Source organism: Canis lupus, chromosome 5, assembly GCF_003254725.2.
Source record: "Canis lupus dingo isolate Sandy chromosome 5, ASM325472v2, whole genome shotgun sequence".
Taxonomy (NCBI): Eukaryota; Metazoa; Chordata; class Mammalia; order Carnivora; family Canidae; genus Canis; species Canis lupus.
The window spans coordinates 70,556,083-70,576,362 of record NC_064247.1 but is presented as its reverse complement, the minus strand read 5'-3'; the positions used below and the strand labels follow the sequence as shown (position 1 = coordinate 70,576,362).

Below are 20,280 nucleotides of genomic sequence, written 5' to 3'. Positions count from 1 at the left end.
TCATTGTCAAATTGGGTGAACTTTTGTGCACATGCTTTCATGATTTTGGTATCACAACGATCCTCAAACAACATCATGAAGAGAAGGTTTGTAAAGGCGTGGCATCCAGGTTGAGGTGGGGTCAGCCCCCACAGATACCCCTGAAAGCCCATCTGGGCGTCCCAGGGAACACAGTTGGGAAACTCATGCTCCATCTGATGGGCTTCTTCCCAATTAAACAATCCGAGTCTAAGAAGAACATTCTGTTAAACAGAACGGGGTGGAGAGTGGGACAAAGGGCAGGTTTAGGTGGGAGCAACCAGCACCAGCTGGAAAGCAGCCCTGGGGGTGCCCACATGCATCCTGGCAGTGGGGCTTTTGGCTCACCCTGTACTGGCGGGGAGTTCAGGTATTGGAAGAGGGCCTGAGGTGGATTTGCAGACACAGTGGGGTTTCTGGGCTGTGGGAGGGTCTCATTGTAGAGAGAGGGGAGGATAAAGCTTAGGGCCAGTGAACACAGCCCATGACATCTGCGCTGAGTCCCTTCCAGCCCTGCCTGGCAGCCTCCCGTAGCCATGGGACCCAGCAATTGGGGGCTCCCTTCTGCCCAGGTAGTTCTGGGCCCCCGATAGCTGCCATTTCTAAGAACAACCATCCTGTGAGAAGACCTGCTGTGTGTCTTACGACCTTCTACCTTGGGCAGGGTCCTCTCCCTCCATAACACCCACTATATGATGGCTCCTTACCCCAGAGGAAGAGCTTGGCACTTGGCTAGCTTGAGCCACTTGTCCAAGGCTGCTCAGAGCTGCCCAGTTGGAGTTTGGGTTTGCTAAGCATGTCAAGGTGGGGGTTGAGGATCCTTTTCTGAAGAGCCCCTGGACTCTCCTGGAAGCTTCTGGAAGGGTTTTGGTGGGGGTGGGGGGGAAGGGGACTTTCACTGTCATCAGCTTGAGCACTACCGGGCCTTACGACACAGGCTGCTTTGAGAAGTCACAGTGATAAGTCATCCTGCTGGTGACGTCCAGCATTGGCAATGCGGCTCTCCAAGAGTGTCCAGGCCTTGGCAGTGGAGATCTAGCTAATCTAAAATCCCACAGGACTAGAGCAGAGCTTGGAATGCCAGTTTTCAGAATTGACACTGAAGTCCCCTCTATGGAGCTGCCAGGCCTGCATTCTGACTCTGTGCTGACAGAGGCCGACCTGGAAACCTCCACACACACCCGGCCTCCCCCTCTGCGCAGGCGCCTCAGGGCCCGTGAAGAAGGCTCTTTCTGGCTTTGTAGTGTGGGGGCCTGGGTCCTTGGCACGCCACTATTACCACTGCTCACACCTCTCTGAGTTGGCCTTTTCCCAAATGTGGCGTGGGCCCAGTGCGTCCGCCAGCGCTTCTGCTTCATTCCTTCTCTGGGCACGAAGTTTCAGTTTCCTTTTCATTGTTGTTTGTTTGTCTGTTTGTTCATTCATTGTGCGTGCTTGCGTTCTTCATTCGTCATTGGTGTTCATTCATTCATTCTCAGACCAGGGTGGTCACTGAGAGGACAATTAGAGTCAAATGAAGCTGGCCCAGAAGCCCGCAATCCCAGCTGTGGGTCTGTGGGCAAATTAGTTCGTCTGTTTCTTTGTCTGAAAAAATGGAGCTGGTCCTCTTCCTTGACCTGTTGAGAGGGTGAACTGGAATAATGGGTGTGCAGCCCCTGACACAAATGTGTCCAGTGGATGACCCTTGTGATGTCATGTGTCTGTGTCCCTCCTACCCCCTCCCTTCCTCCCTTCCTGCTTTCCTCCCTTCTTTTCTTTCTTCCCTCCCTCCTTCCTTCCTTCCTCCCTTCCTTCCTGAAGCACAGGATTGAGTCAGATGTGGCTCGTGTCCCCAGCCTTGCTGGTCTGGGTTTTCTCCTCGATTTTTCTCCACTCACACTCTGCTGGAGGCTCCCAGCAGCTCTGAGGGGTCCCCCTGGGTCTCTGGCCATGATCACCCATGCTGCTCAGAGCTGCCTTTCCCAGTGGTGTCATTAGACCTGTGCTCACCATGATTCGCTCCTAGTGGTTCTAACCCACATGCATGCATGCTCTCAGAACATGCCTGCACACCCCTGCACACACACATACACGTGTTCACATGCCACACTGGTCCATGAGCAGTATGTGTCTTGAGCACTTGCATATACTTCCTCCTCCAGGCATCGTGGTTACACACAGCACACATGTTCTGGAACAGCCGAATACACCTTATCTTGCACACGCATGTACACTCAGCCCACGTTTCCCAGGCCCTGCATGTGTGCACATTCCCATGTATTCTGTGCTGTGCACACCTGGATGTACACAGGCGTCTCTGCCCAGCTTTGTAACCACTCTCGCACACTCACATACTTATTTTTTTTTTAGTACACATCTGTAGCATTTATAGGGCCGCCTCTAAGTGCTTTATAAACACAATCCATTTAATCCCCCTGATAGCATCATGAGTTAGTGACCATATTAGCCCCATCTTCTAGGTGAGGAAGCTGAGAGGTGGACAAGTCAGGTCAGTTATTCAGGGTTACCGCTAGTATAGGGCTGGGCCCAGATTCAGTCCCATCCTGGCTCCAGTCCCGGCTTGGAGCCCTGGCATGACGCCGTTGCCCCGTGAGCATGTGTGAGCGTGACACACACCCCTCACAGCATATATATGTGACCACTGCGCACGCGTTCTTAAGGTCATGGGTGCACATACCTCACACATGTGTGGAAGGACACACAGCACACACGTCTGAGAACATGCTCCTCAGTCTCACACAGCCTGCGCTTTGCCCTGTTTCGGGTTCCTTCCAGAGTCCTGCTCACCAGGCTGGAGAGGGAAGTGATTCTGCAGGTCTAGGCTTGCTCACTTGAGGCCACCCATGCTCACCCTCCCCCTGCTTGTGGCCTCTCCAGCGCTCCTCTTCCTTCTGTCAGGGCCTTCCCTTGGCCTCCTTCCTATCCATCTTCTCAGCTGGCACAGGACCCCAGCACCCAGCCCCGCAAGCCCCCAGGAATCTGTGAACGTTGGCACTGGACTGGGCTGAGGACACGGCCATGTCCCAGGGAGCAGAAGTGACTGCTCCAGAGGCTTCCCATGAGTCCGTGGCAGGAAGCTCGCGTTTCCTTCCGGTCCTTGGTTTCCTGACCGAGCTCCTTGCTCCTCCCCACCCCCAGCCCCACCCCGGCAGGGCCCTCTGACTCTGCACCACGCCTTCGGCGCCCAGTCCTGTCCTGTCCTGTCCGGGACCCGCAGTTGTCTCTGCTTTCACAGGCAGGTCTGGGCTTGTTGGCCTGGGTGAGACTCTCTTCTATTTTGGCCTCGTCAGAAGCGTCCACGGACTTCTGGGCCACGACCCCCGTGTCCTTGGCCCCTCACCTGCTGGGCTCCCCAGCACGTCCTTGTCTGGACTCATTTCCGCACCTTGCTCGGCTGGAGGAGCCTCTGCTTTCCTTCTCCCAAACATACCGAGCCTCCAGTGAGGAAGCGCGTCCCCCCTTTGCCTTCTGCCACCTGAGCCGTTCCTCATCTCTGCCCCTCCTTCTGGTGTGTGCTACCAGCTTCAGCCCCTTAACCCTGAGAGCTGTTGGTCGGTGCTGCCTGAGGACCACTGGGTGTGGAGCCACCGGCTGGAGTGAGCCTCAGTAACTTTTCTTTCCATTAGTTTTGACTTTTCAGCAAGATGCCCTCCCTCCCTTCCTTCCTTCCTTCCTTCCTTCCTTCCTTCCTTCCTTCCTTCCTTCCTTCCTTCCTTCCTTCCTTCCTTCCTCCTCCTCCCTCCCTCCCTCCCTCCCTCCCCCCCTCCCCTTCCTCCTCCCTTCCCTGCAGTTTTTCCTTTTTTCTTTCCATGTGCCAAGCACTGTGCTGTGTTGAGCCCTGAGCACCCGTTTCTTTGAAAGCCCCACAGATTGAGCTAACAAAGGAAGAAAGCTCCAAGGAGATGAGAAACCACCTGATTACGCAGGTGCCCTCTGCCAATCGGTTAAAAAGTTTTTATGAGCAAATCTGGTGGTTATCCTTTGGAAAATAAGCAAAGTCAAACCACTTCCTGCCGCTTCCAGGAGCTGCCGAGTGCCTGAGCTTTCTAAGATCTACCGAGAATCTGAAACTTTAGGCAAGCTTCCTCCGTTTTCCTGGAGGACTCGGCAGTTTGTGTTGGTGAAATCCCACTGGGCCCCGTAGGGTTGAGATTGCATTTCAGTCTTGTCTTACAGAGGAATGTCTGAGATCGAGTAATTTGGTGAGAGAGAGAAAAAGTGGAACTTTGGCGTGTGCCTCCTGGGCAGCAGTGCTCGCCCCATCCAGGCTGGTGCCTATTGGTCTTGCAAATGCCACACTGCCTCAAGGGACCGAGATCCCCTCTCCTGAGTCAGCCAGCTCTCTGGGCCCAGGATGAGCTCCAGCAGTACCCTGTGCCAAACGTGGATGCAAGGCTCCTTGCACTTCCTACTTGACCCGTGTCATAAATTTCGAAATGGGGAGAGAGTATGTTGTTGCTTGCCATTCATAGTAGCCAACTGTTGAGAGGGTGGGGGACAGGACTACAAGGTGGTCAAGAAATGGGCCCTGGGTCTTAGACTTGAATTCAATTTTGCCACCAACCAGCAAGTTACATAAGCTCTCTATGCCTTAGTTTCCTTGTGCGTAAAACAATGATTTTAGTACTCCCCTGGGGATGGCTGGAGGACTTCTTATTCAATAAACACACATAATGCACCCACCACATGCTAAGCCTTGTACTTAGGCTCTGCAAACATGAACTATATAATCTTCACAATGGCCCTTGGAGACAGCTAACCCCTAGCCCTGTTGTATGGATGAGGAAACTGATGCCCAGCTGGTCGGTAGCAGGACTGAGCTCTAGACCAGGGAGCCTGGCCCCAGAGTCCAGGCTTGTCCCCACTGAGCTACATCGCTTCTCTAGGTAGGGTTAGTTGAGCTCCTCTGGAGCAGCAGCAGGGTAACCACTTATCCTGTTTGCTCGGGACAGTTGCAGTTCATACCTATTTATAGTACTGGTATCATTATCAGCCGTGCCCGTTTCACTTCATTCTCCTGGTTTGGAGGAGAGACCACATGGTTGGCTTATGTATGGAGCACTTAGGACAGTTCCGGCAACTCTGTGGGTGCTCAATTCATGGGAGTGATGGAGGGAAAGGTGACGGCCATAGAGGATCCAGCTTGTGTAGCCTGGGGATGCCTTAGTTTCTGCAGAATGGAGAGGTCTGCCTGTATCAACCCATTCACCGACTGTCCCCTGGGCATCTCTCCCATGCCAGGCATTTGGGCATCGCTCTGGGGTGGTGTGAGGAGGGAGAGATGAGACACAGCCTGCAGTGCTGGGAAATGAAGTCACACCCAAGACCTGCCCTTCTAAGAAATGCAAAGTATTACCGTTATGATCCTATTCCCATTGCTTTGTTTGGCAAATTGTGACAGTATGTCACTAGCTGAGCGTATTCTGATTACCTATTGTTTGAAATAAAAAAAAAAAAAAAAAAAAAACCAAGTCAGGAAAAGGTTTCTGGTTAAGGGCTGGTATTTAGAAGTTTCCATTCTTGAGTAGGCCTCAGGGCAGGGCCAGCGCCCAGGCTGTGTGGTGCCAGGTAATCGGTTTATCTTTGGTGTGCATCCATCATGCCCTGTCTCTGTCCTTAGCTATGTTTGCAGGATGTCATGGGACGTGGCTTTCCCAGACAGACTGCTCAGCAAAGACATGCTCCAGCCTCCTGGTAGATATTTTATTAAAGACCTGCCCTCATTCAGCACACGCTAAACATGGTGACTAAAGAACATAGGTCTAGAGTAAGTGACCAGCGCATTCCTGTTGGCCCAGAACTGTCCCCATTCTAAAATCAAAAGTCCTAAGTCCCAGGAAAACTGGACGGTTGGTCACCCTACTCTGGAGTGAAGCCAGCCCTGAGTCACAAGACCCAGCTCTGCTGCATGACTGCAGGGACGTTACCCAACCACGCTGTGCCTCAGTTTCCTCTCCTGCAGGATAGGCTTCCCTGTTCCTATCTCACAGGGGCATTGTGAGGGGCAGTAGTTTCTGAGAAGTGTTGAGCACAGAGGCACCTTACAACTGGCAATAAACACTGGTTTCATAATGGTTATAAATTACTGTAAGATTTTCATCATGGAGCTAAGGCAGTAGATGTTATGCTCTGATCTCAGTGGACCACGAGGCAGTCTGCCAAGGCCCTCTTTAGATGCCAGTCTGGTCACCTTACCTGATAGTGGGTGTCTGGAAGCACATTCCGAGTCTCAAACCAGTGCCTGGATCTCTGAGGCCGCTTGAAGCCTGTGGCCCCACTCCAGATCCTTGAGCTAGTCGTGGGGCCTGGGAGTGACAGATGTTGTCACCTGGGAGTAGGACAGAACAGGGCTGAATTGCTGACATTTATTGAGCGCCTTCTTCACACCTGGCATTGTGTTCTATGCGTTTTCTATATAAATCTTCACCTGAAAATTCTCAGTCTACAGAGTCAAGGTTTGGAGCAGGTAAATTTTATCTCCAATGTTAGAAAATGCAGAGCTGGGACTGGAGCTGCATTTGTCTCTCTCCACGGACTATGGCGCTACAGGTGTGGCCTGGGGATTGGGGCCTATCTGTGAAGAGACAAGTCCAGTGAAAGAGAGTGAGGTCTAGAAACTTCTAATTTGACATTACAGTGATATTTTTATTGTATTTTCAGAAGTATTGGATTAGAAATTACAAATTTAAAAAAAAATCTGGTCTATTGCCATAGAAGGGTTGAGAAGCGTTGCCCTGGGCCCTGCTCTTTGAACCTTTGCAGTGACCACATGGGTGAGGCTCTGCCATGGGGACAAGGAGCCTGCCCACCCATAGCTTTACACAGTCCAGGTTTATTTCTCCTTCGTCTCTGGAATACCCCAGGACCCAGACTCACAGAGGTCCCATCTCAGCACTTGCTTCTGCTGTCACAAAGGGGAGGACCAGGGATGCATGTGTGCAGGTGGCACACCTCACTTTATGTCTCACTGGCCGGAGTGCCATACAGGCACACCTGTGAGCTAGGGGGTGGTGGGGAGCAGGGGTGGGGAGGAACCTATCATGTACCAGATAAAGGAGGAGGCTGTGCCTGCTTAGGGATAGTGGCGCTGCCATACTCATGCCTGTTCTTGCTCCCAGATGTGTTGGGTCCTCTGGGTCCGGACGACTCCCACAGCTTTAGGGCTGCTGATTCTGTCCTGCCATTCATGTTCCAGTTTTCAGAGGTGGCAGAGCCCGTGGGCCCCAGAACATCAGGTTGGAGCCTCGGCACTGGGTTTCTGGTCCCTAGTGAAGGATGGCTCTAGAGTGTTGTTGGTTTGGGAACCGCAAGTCTTGTCTACTTCCATCAGGCTGTGTGAGGGGAGAAATTATGAGCCGTGTCAGAAAACTACTCTGAAACTTTGACCAGGATCATTTCCCTCCTGGGACCTTGGGTTTCTCCTTGGTGTGAAATAGTGGCTAGTTTAAATCAGGAATGATACAAACTATGGTTTTATTGGGTGCTTACTATGTAATGGGCATCATGCTCAGCAGATTACACACAGCTCCATTCATCCTCCTGCAACCAGAACAGGTGGGACTGTCCTTAGCCTCTTGTTATGGATGAAGAAACGAAAGCTCAGAGAGGTTAAGAACGTTCTCCAGGTCGCACAGCGGGATGCTGGTTGAGCTGAGGTTGGATCCAGGCTGGTGTGGTTTTGAATTTGTACTCCTGAACTGCTCTTATGGTACTTTCTGAGTTGGGGTCTGAGGAGACCATAGTGAGGAAGGGTCCCCAGAGAAAGGTTCAGTCCTTCTAAAAGCCCAGTGAAATCTTGACATTTATTATTGAGATGTGGGTCCTGGGTCAATTCAACCATTATATCACACAGGGAAACCCATCCTTCCTTTTATTAATATTTACTGTTTTTTAAAAACTGTTCTTATGCTATGGAAATAACATTGGAAATGAAGATGAAAACAAAACTTAGTAATGGCTTTGGAACACCAGGTCGAGGTGGGGAAATGTTTTCCAAATACAAAGATTATGAAGCAGGAAGAAAATAAAGTGCGTTGTGTGTGCGCATGCGTGTATTTTATTTTTTAAAGATTTATTTACTTGAGAGAACACGCGTGCATGTGCACGCACACGCATGTAGAGCCAAATGTGGGGCTCTGTCTGAAGCCCTGAGATCATAACCTGAGCCTAAATCAAGAGTTGGACACTCAACCAACTGAGCCATCTAGATGCCTCTAAAGCGTGTCTTTGATGTTGAAATGACTTGCATCCTTTTCCCCACCCTAAGATGAGGCCACTTGGCTGGCCCTAGCTCTCTGGGGTCTTGGATTCCTGCCCTCTGCAGACACTGAAGGCAGGCCACAGACTCCTCATCTCAGCCCATGGGGATGTCAGGAGCTCCAGAAAGCACAGGCTCACCCAGCGTGTCTTCTCCATGTATCTGTTTGGCTTGTCGATTCAGAGGGAAAAGATTGAGTCATTTAACTAATAAGTAATTTAAAATATGGCTCCAGCCTCTTGGAATGAGCATTTTATGTGAGGGGTGGAAAGGTTAAGTACCTTAACTGGGGGGTAATTGATAACATGGCACCCCTTTCTGGAAGTGTCCATTTTAGAAGATTTGGTGAAGGGGGGGAAAGGTTAAACAATCTAACTAGGGAGTCATTTAAAATACTATTTTGTTATTAGAGCAAATGCAGATGTGGAGTGGGATAGAAAAATTCTCAAGGCTTATTAAGATTAAACACATGACTTGAGTGAAGTTTCCAGATGGGGTAGATGTGGGTCGCTGAGCGTTTGCCTTCTCTATTTTGGGGTTGTTGCAGGAAGAAGAATCCTGGGCTCTCGGGAGGGTTTGCTGTGACCACGCCAGTACTGCTGTGCCTCCGTGCGCCCGGGCTTCCCTGGGATAGCAGGCCAGCCTTGTGTCTGTCTGTGAAGGACGGCATTGTCTCATCTCCGGAGATAGTCTAGGTCCACACCAGCAGATGCATGCGTATGTGTATTTCTTTCTTTGTGTAGACAAGTCACAGAATCCTGCACACAGGTTCCTGTATTCTTTTTCCCCCGAACAGTGATAGGAGATTGTTACAGATCGCTTTCTCGCTGTGGCTGCAGAGTACGCCACCGTATGGAACTGCACACCATCCCCTTCTGATGGGTGTGTCTCCAGCCTTTTGCCCTTCCAAGTAATGTTGCAGTCATCTGCCACATGCATGCATCTTTGAGACAAGCAAGGGTATCTCTGGGATAAATTCCTGGAGGCGGAATCACTTGTTCAAAGGTTATGTGCCTCTGGAGTATCAACAGCTATTTCCAAACTGCATTGCCCTGGGAGGGTGCCCCCTGAGAAGGGTCCTGGAGGCCTGGGCTGGCACGCAGAGTGAGCAGGGACCAGGATGGGGATTGCCATTGTATACCTGGGCCTTCTATGCCGTGTGCTTCGGCAACTATGCAGCCCGGGCTGGGAAATGCTAAGGAGGACAAGTGTCACTGGCCCAGGACCGGCCTCCTTTGGCCTTGCCAGCCACTTGCTTGCAAAATGAAGCACATGATGCATTCATTGGGAAGAAGTGGAATTTGGATGTTTGGAGCGCTGAGCCCCCTTCTTGCTTGGCTGGAAGGGTCCCTGTTTCCAGGAATTCAGCTCTTTACTAAAAATGTAGATTCCCTTTCACTTGGCTTCAAGAGCAGCAGCTTTCATGATGGGAAGGGAATCATTGATTTATTGTTTTTTAAATAAAGACCGCTCTTCAGGGAGAAAAACCAGCAAGTCCCCATGAAGAGCAGGTTCATACAGGTCTCTGAAGGTGATGCAAGCTCCCTGCGTGGCAGGCCCTCTTCCTGGATCCTGGGTCATTGTCCTCACTACTCTTATTAGGTCCATCCTACAGATGAGCAAGCACAACTAGAGAGGAGCAGTGGGCAGGACCACCCATCTTGTATGCCTTCATCCCTGTTGCCCAGGTGCCCTGCAGCATGCCATGGAGGGAGTGGGGCTTGGAGGTAGTCACTGTGTTTGAAATAGGGGCTCCTCTGCTTCTTGGCTGTATCACCTCTGGCACCTCGCTGAACTTGAGGTTTTGCAGCACTAAGAATGGGAATGACCTTCATGATAGGCTGGGTGCTCTTGGAGTCATGGCTGGCTGCCTTTTGCTCCTGCCCTTCTGTCCATCTCCCTCTGGTCATCCTGAGCAGGTCGGGCGAGTGTAGCCCCAACACAGAACTCTTCCCTTAAATATTGGAGCAGCTCCTGAATACTGCCTGGGCCCCCCAAGGGCATGGTTGGACCAACCATCTGTTTGGCCCTGTGCCACAACTACGTCTCCATGGCTGGGTCTTACCTGGGACCCAGGACCTCCAGACTCCTGTCTTCCTGTCTCCCTGGTCAGAGGATGGGCAGGAGCAATGTCCTCTGGTGGCTGGAGCATGACCGTGTGATGGATGGCATGGAGTGGACGGGCCTCCCCCTGCCTCTCTGGGTGGAACTCCAGGTGTCCTTCTCTCCATCTAGAAGTCCTGCCCTGGAGGCCTGTGCCTGCGTTTAAATTGATTCTGGTTGGCAAATAGAACCTCATTTTCTGATCAATTTACATTTACACTTTCGGACGAGGATGCTTTTCTTTTATCTCTGATGGGACATTTGGCAAAAGCCCGACTGGCTTTGGCTTTGGCTTCTTGCCCTGTGCACACCCTGTCAAAGCGTCCTCCCACCACACTGCCTTCTCCTTCCTCTTGTAATTTGTGTTTCTCATGGCCCATTTGGGGACAGGGAGACATCTGCTCCTCAGAGCTGCCCCAGAACTACCCCAGACCGAGTATTGGGGCCTTCACTTCCTGGGTGAGCACCAGAACGTAGCTTGGAGATGTACCCGTGACAGACACCCTATCTCCGGTGTCCTCACCCCCTGATAACAATGACGAAACCAGTAGGGATAGTAATAAGACCACCTGATGTTATCAAGGGCCCTGGGCTAAGCACTTAGTGTGGGTTATTTTATTTAATCCTTAAGACAACCCTGTGAGGAAGCACTGTCAGGATGAGCAGAGGAGTAAACTGAGGGCTGGCAGCTATAGGGACTGACACAGACTTGTCACCAGCCAGCAACAGCTCGGGAATTCAGGTCTCAGAGGTGCAGTTCCAGAGCTCCCTCTGCTCAGCTACCCTCCACCACCCTTCTCTGCTACTGTCTCAGTCCAGCCTGAGACTGACGGTTCTCTCTTTAGTTAAAAAAAAAAAATCAGACCTTCATTCTGGGAAATTTGAGAAAACACATTTGACCACAGAGAAGAGTTCGTGAACCCCTGTGTGCCTGTCACCAGCTTCCACAGTTACCAACTCAACAGCCATTCTTGTCACTGAACTACCCTCCCCTGCACCCTTCTCCCCTGACCACTGAATTACCTGGAAGTAAGTCCCTGACATCCTGTCATTTCATTGGAGATTACTTTCGTAGGTTTCTCTAAGAAATGAGGTATCTTAAAAAAAAGAGAAAGAAATATAAATGCAGTGCCATTCTCAATGCTTAATAAACTACCATATCCGTGATATGAGATGCCCGGTCAGTGTTCACATTTCCCCAGCTGTCTCATAAATGATTTTTGTTGAATTGTTCAAATAAGAATCCAAATACCGTCTGTACATTATGTTTGCTTAATATGGCTTCTGTGTTCCCGTTCTGTTGATTGCTTCCCTGTGGTGTCGTTGATCATGTTCCTCTGTGCCCTGTCCTTCATGTACATTTGCTGTACATCCTGTGGCTGTCTAGCTCATTCTGGACCTGTGCTGTCCAGTACGATGGCCACCAAGTACTTGAAAGGACCAATCTGAGTTGAAATGTGCTGTGTGATGTGCGCACCAGATTTTGAAGACTTAGAATGGAAAGAAGAATTTAAGGGATCCCTGGGTGGCGCAGCGGTTTGGCGCCTGCCTTTGGCCCAGGGCGCGATCCTGGAGACCGGGGATCGAATCCCACGTCAGGCTCCCGGTGCATGGAGCCTGCTTCTCCCTCTGCCTGTGTCTCTGCCTCTCTCTCTCTCTCTCTCTGTGACTATCCTAAATAAATAAATAAAATATTAAAAAAAAATAAAATAAAATATCTCACTGGTGATGTGCTATGTGGATCACCTGTTGAAGTGATGATATGTTGGACACAGAGGGTTAAGAAGCGAAATGTACTCTTTGTAGGGGCTCTGTGGGCTTCCCGCACCTCCTGGGGCTGGGTCTCCGGTGGGTATGATTCATGAGGCGGTTCAGGCGCTGGCTGCCTAGCCCATCTGTTCGCATAGTGGTCATCAGCCGTTACACACCAAGGGCGCGGAGCACACGTAGTTTGAGTCTACCTTTTCTCACTTTATTCATTAGATGGAATTACTCTGAAAGAGGCTTCGCTTCTTCATCTGCCACTTGGTTGTTCTGATGCTCAGTGCATACAGGAAAGGCAGGGGGAGAAAAGCTTGCTTCTTCCCCTTTATACCAAGTTTTATGGTAATGAGCTGTTTTTTTAGGATCCTCCAAAGGTTTGTTTTGTAGTTTTTTTACTCTCCTATGAATTCATGGATTGACATTTATATTTGTTGAGTTGTAACCAAAATTCAGTGCAGTTACCTATTCTGTTTGATGTTCAGATTGTCACACCTTTGGTTGGAGGGAGCCATTTACTTTGGTTTCTGTTCCTTGCCTAAATCCTTTACGAATCTCTTGAGTCCTTCATCTAGTTAGCCAGTCAGAGAGTCCCCCTCGACAGAAGCTTTCAGTGGGGCAGGCCTGTGGCCATGGCTGCTCATCAGGCCCAGGCTATGGGGGCTGCCTGCCAGCAGGCTATTCCTAGGTGCCACCTTTCTCTTTGGCCTCATTGCCAAGGTCCCAGCCAGAGGCCAGCAGTGCTGGCTCAGGCCCCACGCATAGTAGGTGTTCCGGAAACGGCTGTCCAGGGAATGAAGGGACTGCAAGCTGATCCGTCGCACCACCTGGCTGGATTGGATTCCTTTCCACCCTGGGATTCTCCAGGGAGGCTGGCTGGCAGATAGAGCTGGCCTTTGATTCTCTGAGCGTCAGGACACCTTTCTGGGGCTGAGCATGTACAGAGCTGGGATTAAGCCTGCAGGGTCACACTGAGGTGGTGGGATGAGCACTGGATCTGGACCCTTCTCAGAATGGGGCTGCCCCCGTTCCCAGGCCAAGCTGTTTTGCAGGGGGCACAGGCATGAGTCAGCCCCCAACTCAGTTGCCAGACTCCTTGCTGGTGCGAATTTTTAAAACTCCAGCTCTCAAAATCTCCGGGTTTGGTTTTCAGTCCACTAACTCGCAGCCTTTGCACTGTTGTCTCTGCTCCAACAATATTGGCTTTGCTCTCCTTAGCCCTGGCCAGGCATCCTTGCCTCTGCAGCCCAGCCCAATCAGGGGCTGAAGGAAGGCTTTGTGATTTGGCCCCAAAATGGACCATGGGGCTTCTGTTCTGGTTGCTACTGCTAGTTTAAAAAACAACACAACACAACACAACACACACACACACACAAAATGCTGCCAGCTTTGTTGAAGCCCAGAGAATCCTCATCCCCAAAATAATGTGTTTGTTTGTAGAGGATGATTTCATGAACTTACTACACAACATCCGGTGACACTTCCCATCTGTTTGAGGGGTGGGTCTGTGTCTGGGTTTGTTGGGAGGAGGGCAGGTGTTCCAGCCCATGTGGTTAGGGGGTGGGGTGGGCAGGGAGGAGGTGAGGGACCAGGAAAGCTTCCCCTTTGGCAAGGCTTTGACCACCCCTGGAGGATTAGGGTAAGAGAAGTTTCCCAAAATGGCACAAGGAGGGAGGAAGAGGCAGCTGAAGTCAACCTTAAGAACACATTTGGCCCTGGGGGTGGGGTGGGGGTGGCAGGAGTGTGATTCTAGAACAAGTGCACCATGTGTGGCTACTTGTTAGTCTGTGACCTCGGATAAGTGGCTTGACCTCACTGAACCTGCCATTTCTACATCCACAAAGTGGGGATATTGTGAGGATAAAATGGGAAAACCCGTGTGAAGCTGTAGCATATAGTTCCTGCACGTAGTGGGCACGCTGTAATAGGTAGTGCTAGCGTAACCAGGTACTTGCGGTTAACTTGTGTGGGCTCTGGCTCCACCACTTAAAAACTAACTGCGTGTCCATGGATTAATTTCCAAACCTCTCTGCGCTTTGGTCTCCTCGTTGATAAAATGGGCTGTGAAGTATAAGTGACCAAATATGTATGAAATCCGTAGATGCTCGGCATGTGTGTGTGCTGTGTCAATGCTGGGCATTATCATTCTGGTTAATGTTAATACAAATATCTATCAGGTAAGATGACCAGAAACCCAGAATGGGGGGCCCTTTACTCCAGTGCCAGAAGGTGCCAGGAACAGCTCACCAGAGCAACATCATCAGAGGATCAGGGGCTATCTTCGTAAATCTCCCACAGTCCCGGAAGGAGGCCACGTCTTTCCCATTTCCCAGAGCTGGAAGCTGAGGCTGGAGACTATCCATGGCCACACAGCCAGTCACCAACAGAGCCGGGTATCCCCAAAGCCTTTAGCCTTTTCCCTGTGCCTTCTCCCAGCTGGACCGAAGCACGACACTAGCAGAGAGAAATGTACTGGCAACCAGCCTTTATTCTGTGCCAGGACATGCCAGAGAACCTGACCAGGATTTCAGGATCAACTGGGCAGGTGAGACTGAATCCTCTCCCTCTGTGCTCGGAGGCTTCAAAGTGACTCACAGCCCAGCGGAGCATCTCGGCCTCCTGGTTCCTGTCCTTGAACCTCCGGGTCCCTCCTGCTTTAAAATGTGGAAATAGATCACTGCTGGGTGGTGCGGACGTGTGTGGGGATGTGAGGGGCGGGGTGTGTCCGGTCTGGCTTTGAGGGCCGGGCAGGCGGGCACCACTTGGCTGCTGCTTCAGAGAACACACTATCGATTTTCTATTGAGTGCCTGAGAGTGCAGGGCCAGGATCGGGGATAATGAGAGGCGTGTTTCGTCAGCCTGAGAACAGCTTCGATAGCTATCAGGAAATCAGTTGTCGGCCTGGCAGGGCTCTGAAACCATCCCTGCCTGGCTTTATTTATTCTTTTAGCAAACGTGTCTCCTGCACCAGGCGCTATTCCAGGTCCTGGATGTTCAGCTCTGCGTGTCTGAACCAGTTCCCCCCCCTGGGTGGTTGGTTCCTCACCCTTCTTCTACTCTGGCGGGGATGGGGGAAGCTGGGGAGCTGGGCAGACTGCCTGTCCCAGGTGCCCATGTCTCTGGGTTCAGCCACTGGAGGTAGCAGGTGGGAGGCTAGGGGATTTCCCCCTGCCTCTGTCCCCGGAATTCTGACAGCAGCTGCGACTCCATTGTGGCTCCACCTGCCACCGGACAGGCCCTGTGGTTCTGTCGCCAGCCCCTGGGCTTCAGGAGCTCTGCTTTCTCCTTCTGTGCCTCCCACCAAGAGGTGATGGCAGCGTCTTGCTGGTGCTGACCTCTGGGTCCCCTCATTGTCCCCCATTTGGTGTCTCAGCTATGCCATGCCTCTGCATCCATTTTCCTGCCTGAGAGCCCTTGGTTCAAACACTCCAGGGACTTCTGTCTTGGTGAAGACCTTGACTGATCCAGCAGGTGAAGATCCCATAGTCCTTGCTTCTGAGTGATTTCTAGTCCCATCACCCAGCTGCGGGTCTGGGCCATAGTTCATTTTCCCTTTGTGGTCTTCTGTGCAGGGAACTCTCTGCCACTTATCATACTCTTAGCCTGCTGCGGCCCGCAGGCAGTCTGGGCTGTCCCCTTAGCCACTTCTCTTTTCTGGCACCCCTGGGCCCTCGCTGAAGTACACATCGAATCATGGCTTCTACCTCCAGTCTGCTGCTTGCTCCCCACCAATCTCCTGTAGGATCTCAGTCATGCTACACAGCTTTCTCTCCCTACAGCACACGCACTCTCTTCCTGCCTGCTGTTTGCAGGCATGTACTCTTCCTAGGCTTGGAATCTCCACCTAGTGCTCTTCCTGGGCACTGTGACATCTGTCCCTCTGTCTTGGCCAGCTCTAACATAGGACCCAGCTCTGTGTTCCCTCTAGAAGAGGCCGACCCTGCCTCCCCAGCCTAGGTGTCTCATTGATGGCTGGGTACTCTGGACTCCTGGCTCCCTGGAGCCGGCACCAGGTCTGGCTGTTCATTGCCGAATCCAGGGGCCTATTGGGAAATAGCAAAGCACCTAGGTGTTTGTCTGTCTTAAGGAAATTCTCTTTCACTCACCTAGAGACATGCCCAAGGACGTGTAAGGGAACAGAGTGAAAAGCTAGAGATGGTGGCCAAGTTCATCAGTGAAGGACTAGGTTAATAATTTTAGTACATTTATTCTGTGGATTATGATGCAGCTGTGAAAAAGAAAAGTCAATGTCCAATGTGTAGCTGTGGAAAGATGTGTAAGACACATTGTTACACAAACACATAAAACACAAAGTATATTTTTTACATGTACATAAATGCCTAGAAAAATGATTCCAAGGAAACACCCCAAATTGATAAAAGGGATTATCTCTGGGGAAGGTGAGTGAGATTAAATCCAGGTAACGGGGACTTTGCTGCTTTTTGCTCTTTATGTTTCTGTATTGTTCGAATTTTTATGACAACATTCCATCCACATGTTAGCTGCATAATTGTAAAATAAGTGATGGGCTCTCAAGAGAAAGAACACCCCTTCCCCCATTCTCACGTTTGAGCCACTGTGTCCAAGGAATCTCCCCTCAAGACACCAGGGAGGCTGGAAAACACTTTCCAAAAGAGCAGCAGCGACTCCCTTGGGAACATATCAGAAACGATCCCACCCTTTGGGAATGCCATTTTTGGAGTTAGATATTTCCTGGAGACTTGGAAGATTCAGCCATGGCACAAAGTTGGCAGTGGCTTGAAACATCTATTTCAATGTTGACCTCCCGCCACAACAATGGGAACCTTTTATAGTCTTGGATTTTCTAGGAAATTGGACACCAGCAGATTTGTGGAATTTCTTCACAGGCAAAGTCAATGAAAGGAGTCTTTTTGAGCACCACTCTACTCTCCCAACTCCACCTTGATTACTTGGATGTGCAGGTGTGCACGTGTGTGCTCACAAGTATGCACACACATGTGCAAGTATATATATGGTGGGGTGGAAGAGAAAGCCGGTAATGCAGCTAGGGGACTAGTTGCTCTTTTGAAGGCTCCAGTCAGTGGGATACTGTTTCCTAAGTTCCCTTCGAGACCCCCGTGGCTAAAGCCTATGGATGATCTCAGCCCTCCATTTCCTATTTGGCTCTCTATTTGGTTGAAAGATAGCTGAGCGCAGAAAATTTGTCACAATTCTAAAACTGACCTGCCATCTGCCAAGGGGTCAGCTCACCCGGCCTGCTGGCTCTCCTCTGGGCTTGTTGACACCACCGAGTTGGGAAATGAAGAGAAGTGTCAGGGTCATGAATGAAAACAGTGGCCTTATCGTGGAGAATGGAATACAGGAAATGCCCGGACCTGTCTGGGAAAGGAGGAGGGGACAGATGTGAGAGAGACTTTCCACTAGAGTCCCCAAAGTGATGAGGCTGGGCCACACCCCTTCAGTTTGGTGAGAGGTTCAGAGACTGGCTGTGGACAAGGGAAGGAATGTCTGCAGTGCACTGCGTGTGAACCAGGCATGGTGCTGGGCTCCTGGCTCACATGACCCTGTTTATTTCCCAGGTAGCCCTGTGTAGTATGTGCCAGCCAGCTGAGCTCAAACCCACTGTCTACCTGCTTCCTGTGCTCTGTGCCTATTGGTATTGATTAAAAAATGTAAAACAAAACCCCTGGATTACCGGTCTTAACCGCTACAGCAAATGAGAGCAGAGCTTGGGCCCCCAGAGAAAGTCCTAGCCTCCTGGCCCCCTCAACTCACACAGTGCAGGAAGTGGTTTCTCTGGTCTGTTTTCCCACTCCACCACACCCTTGCTGGGCTTCCCGGCCCCCCCGGGCAGGCGAGGAAACAACATTGCATGGTACAGATGGTACTTCGACCAGGCTCCTGTCTGTGCCTCCTGCTTCCTGGCTCTGTGACCTTGGGCAATCCCTTAGCCTTTCTGAGCCTCAGTTTCCTTATTAATAAAGTGTAGTTGCTCTGGAGCTGAGACATTAGAATAAACCATATGTGGTCGCCCAGAAGTTGACCACTTTGAATCTACAAAATGGCAGTTTCATGTGGCTCTGCATATCTATACGCCATGGAACTGCCTGTGTGAGGGACTGCGGCCTGTTGGACTCTTGTTTCCTCCTCACAAACCCTCAAGGTTAAGGGCTCTGTCTTCCTGGACAGTAGTGGATGGGAAGTGTCTGCCTCGGGATGAAGAGGGAGCATTGAAATTGTGACCCCGCCCCCCGAGAGGCTCTTTCTGTGCTGAAGGGGGCCATTAGTCAAAGCCGTCATTATGCCAGATTTGGACAGTGGAGGGGAGTGGGCCCTGCAGGGGTGCAGCCATGGGCGCTGCCACAGGTGCTCTTATATGGCCAAGCAGTGTCATTTTAAATGTGTCATGTGCTGACAGGCACATCCTAGGCTGTTTGGGGAGTAAATGTGTGTGTGCTTCGTGGAGTCCAAGCATAGCTGACTCCTTTGGGGTGGGAGGCCGTGCTAGGTCTCCAGGGTCTACTGTTTGTGTCTCAGCTGGCTGTGTTGTTAGGATGCAGTGTAGCAGGTGACTGAGAGCCTGGGCCCTGGAGTCCAGCTGGTCAGCTGTGAGCCCCAAGTCTGCCTCTTGCCCGCTGTGTGCCCTCAGACAAATTGCTTCACCTCTCTGCATCTCACTCTCTCATCTATACAGGTTTCCACCTCACTGACTCTGTAAGACACAAAAAAGATGCTCCATGTAAGGGATCTGATATAATGCCTGGCATAGAGTAAGCAGTCTCTATGGAGTAGCTGTGAATGTTTACCTAAAATAATGCTTATTAAAAATCAGTATTAGCTCTTATTAACATGTAGGGCCTGATTCATGGAACACTGCATTGGGAATAATAAAGGTGACCAGAATTTCTCCGGGCCCATGAGTTAGAGATTCAGACAGCTCTGCCCAGTGTACTGTGTGATGCCAGGTAGCTCACTTAATCTCTCTGAGCTTCCTTCCTCTGTGAGATGTGAGTAGGAAGTAGGGAATTAGATTTATGAATATGGTTGTGAGGATGGAATCAGATGCCTTTTCTGGAAGGGCCTTACCCAGTGCCTGGTGTGCCACAGGGGCTGCTGTAGTGAGCTTGTGGTTCTTACTCTAGGAGCCTGTGCTGACACAGTCCGTTGTCTCCCCTTGAGCCGTGGCCATGTATTGAAAGAGGTACCTGTAGAGGGCTTTTACCTGATGTGTTTGGCCCTGGAGGTTTTTGCATCCCAAGAATAGGAATGCACTTTCAAAAGGATTTAATCTGGGGGCAAATGAATTTTTGAGGAGCAGGAGATGGGCTTTTAAACCAAAATACTGCTTGCTTCAGAAGGGTTCTCTCTGTCACTTCCTAGTCCTTGTAGCTGTGGACCACAGGACCCCATCAGCCCCCTGGCCTTGCAGGAAGCCTTCCTGAGTGGCCGCTGCATCATTGCTTACGGAGCGGATGGTACTGCGCGGTTGCCATGGTAGCAGCAGGATGTGGTTCCTATGGTGATGGTCGGCAGCGGCAGGAAGACAGCAGAGGTTTCAGTTAAGTGGTGGCTCCGTGTTCGCCGCCCCCTGAACAGAGCAACATGAGCTGCCCCCACTGCCGCTCTGCTCCGTAAACTGGTGACTATTGAGGTTGCTGCCTCCCCGAAATGCTACCGCTGCTTCTTGGAAGGACAGGGCTGTGCAGGGGCGTTTCTGCTTCTGCTTCCAGAAGATAAGGGGCCCAAGTGTCTCCAGGGGCACATCAGCTGGGGAGGGGACTGTGCATGGATCCTGCATCCAGCAGGCAGGGTGTGTGGGGAGCTTCCCCAGAAAGCCCATCTCTCTGGCTCCCGGAAGGGGAGGCCACCTTTGTTTGCAGGCAGCTGTGGGATGGTGGACTCCCAAGAGAAACCCAAATGGTTTTTAAAACTCTCGTCATACCTTACATTCAGATTCCCCAAATGGTCACACTTTGCCGGGTGTGTGTGTGTGTGTGTGTGTGTGTGTGTCACTTTGGTTTTCAAGCAGGTGATATTGCTCTTCAGTTGAGGGTTGATGAGATCAGAGAGAGGGAAAAAAAAAGCCTTCTGAATGTTTCTTTTTCCTTTCTGTCATCCCAAATCTGACAGAATTTCCCTCTAGGAAGGTGAATATGTGA

The 20,280-nt window shown here is 51.0% G+C and overlaps 1 protein-coding gene and 1 long non-coding RNA gene across 5 annotated transcripts in view; one reads left to right on the top strand and one right to left on the bottom strand.

Moving 5' to 3' along the window:
* LOC112646716 (c-Maf inducing protein) overlaps positions 1-20,280 on the top strand; it is a 231,258-nt gene that overhangs the window by 45,101 nt on the left and 165,877 nt on the right. The window lies entirely within an intron of this gene.
* LOC112646721 (uncharacterized) lies at positions 10,349-19,594 on the bottom strand. Of its 2 annotated transcripts, XR_003127827.3 has the most exons (4): positions 19,208-19,594; positions 17,345-17,500; positions 11,402-11,475; positions 10,349-10,534 (listed from the first exon to the last, which is right to left on the bottom strand). It is a non-coding gene; the product is annotated as an uncharacterized LOC112646721 (long non-coding RNA). The 2 variants fall into 2 exon arrangements; XR_007410956.1 differs by lacking the exons at positions 10,349-10,534; positions 11,402-11,475 and adding an exon at positions 16,225-16,401.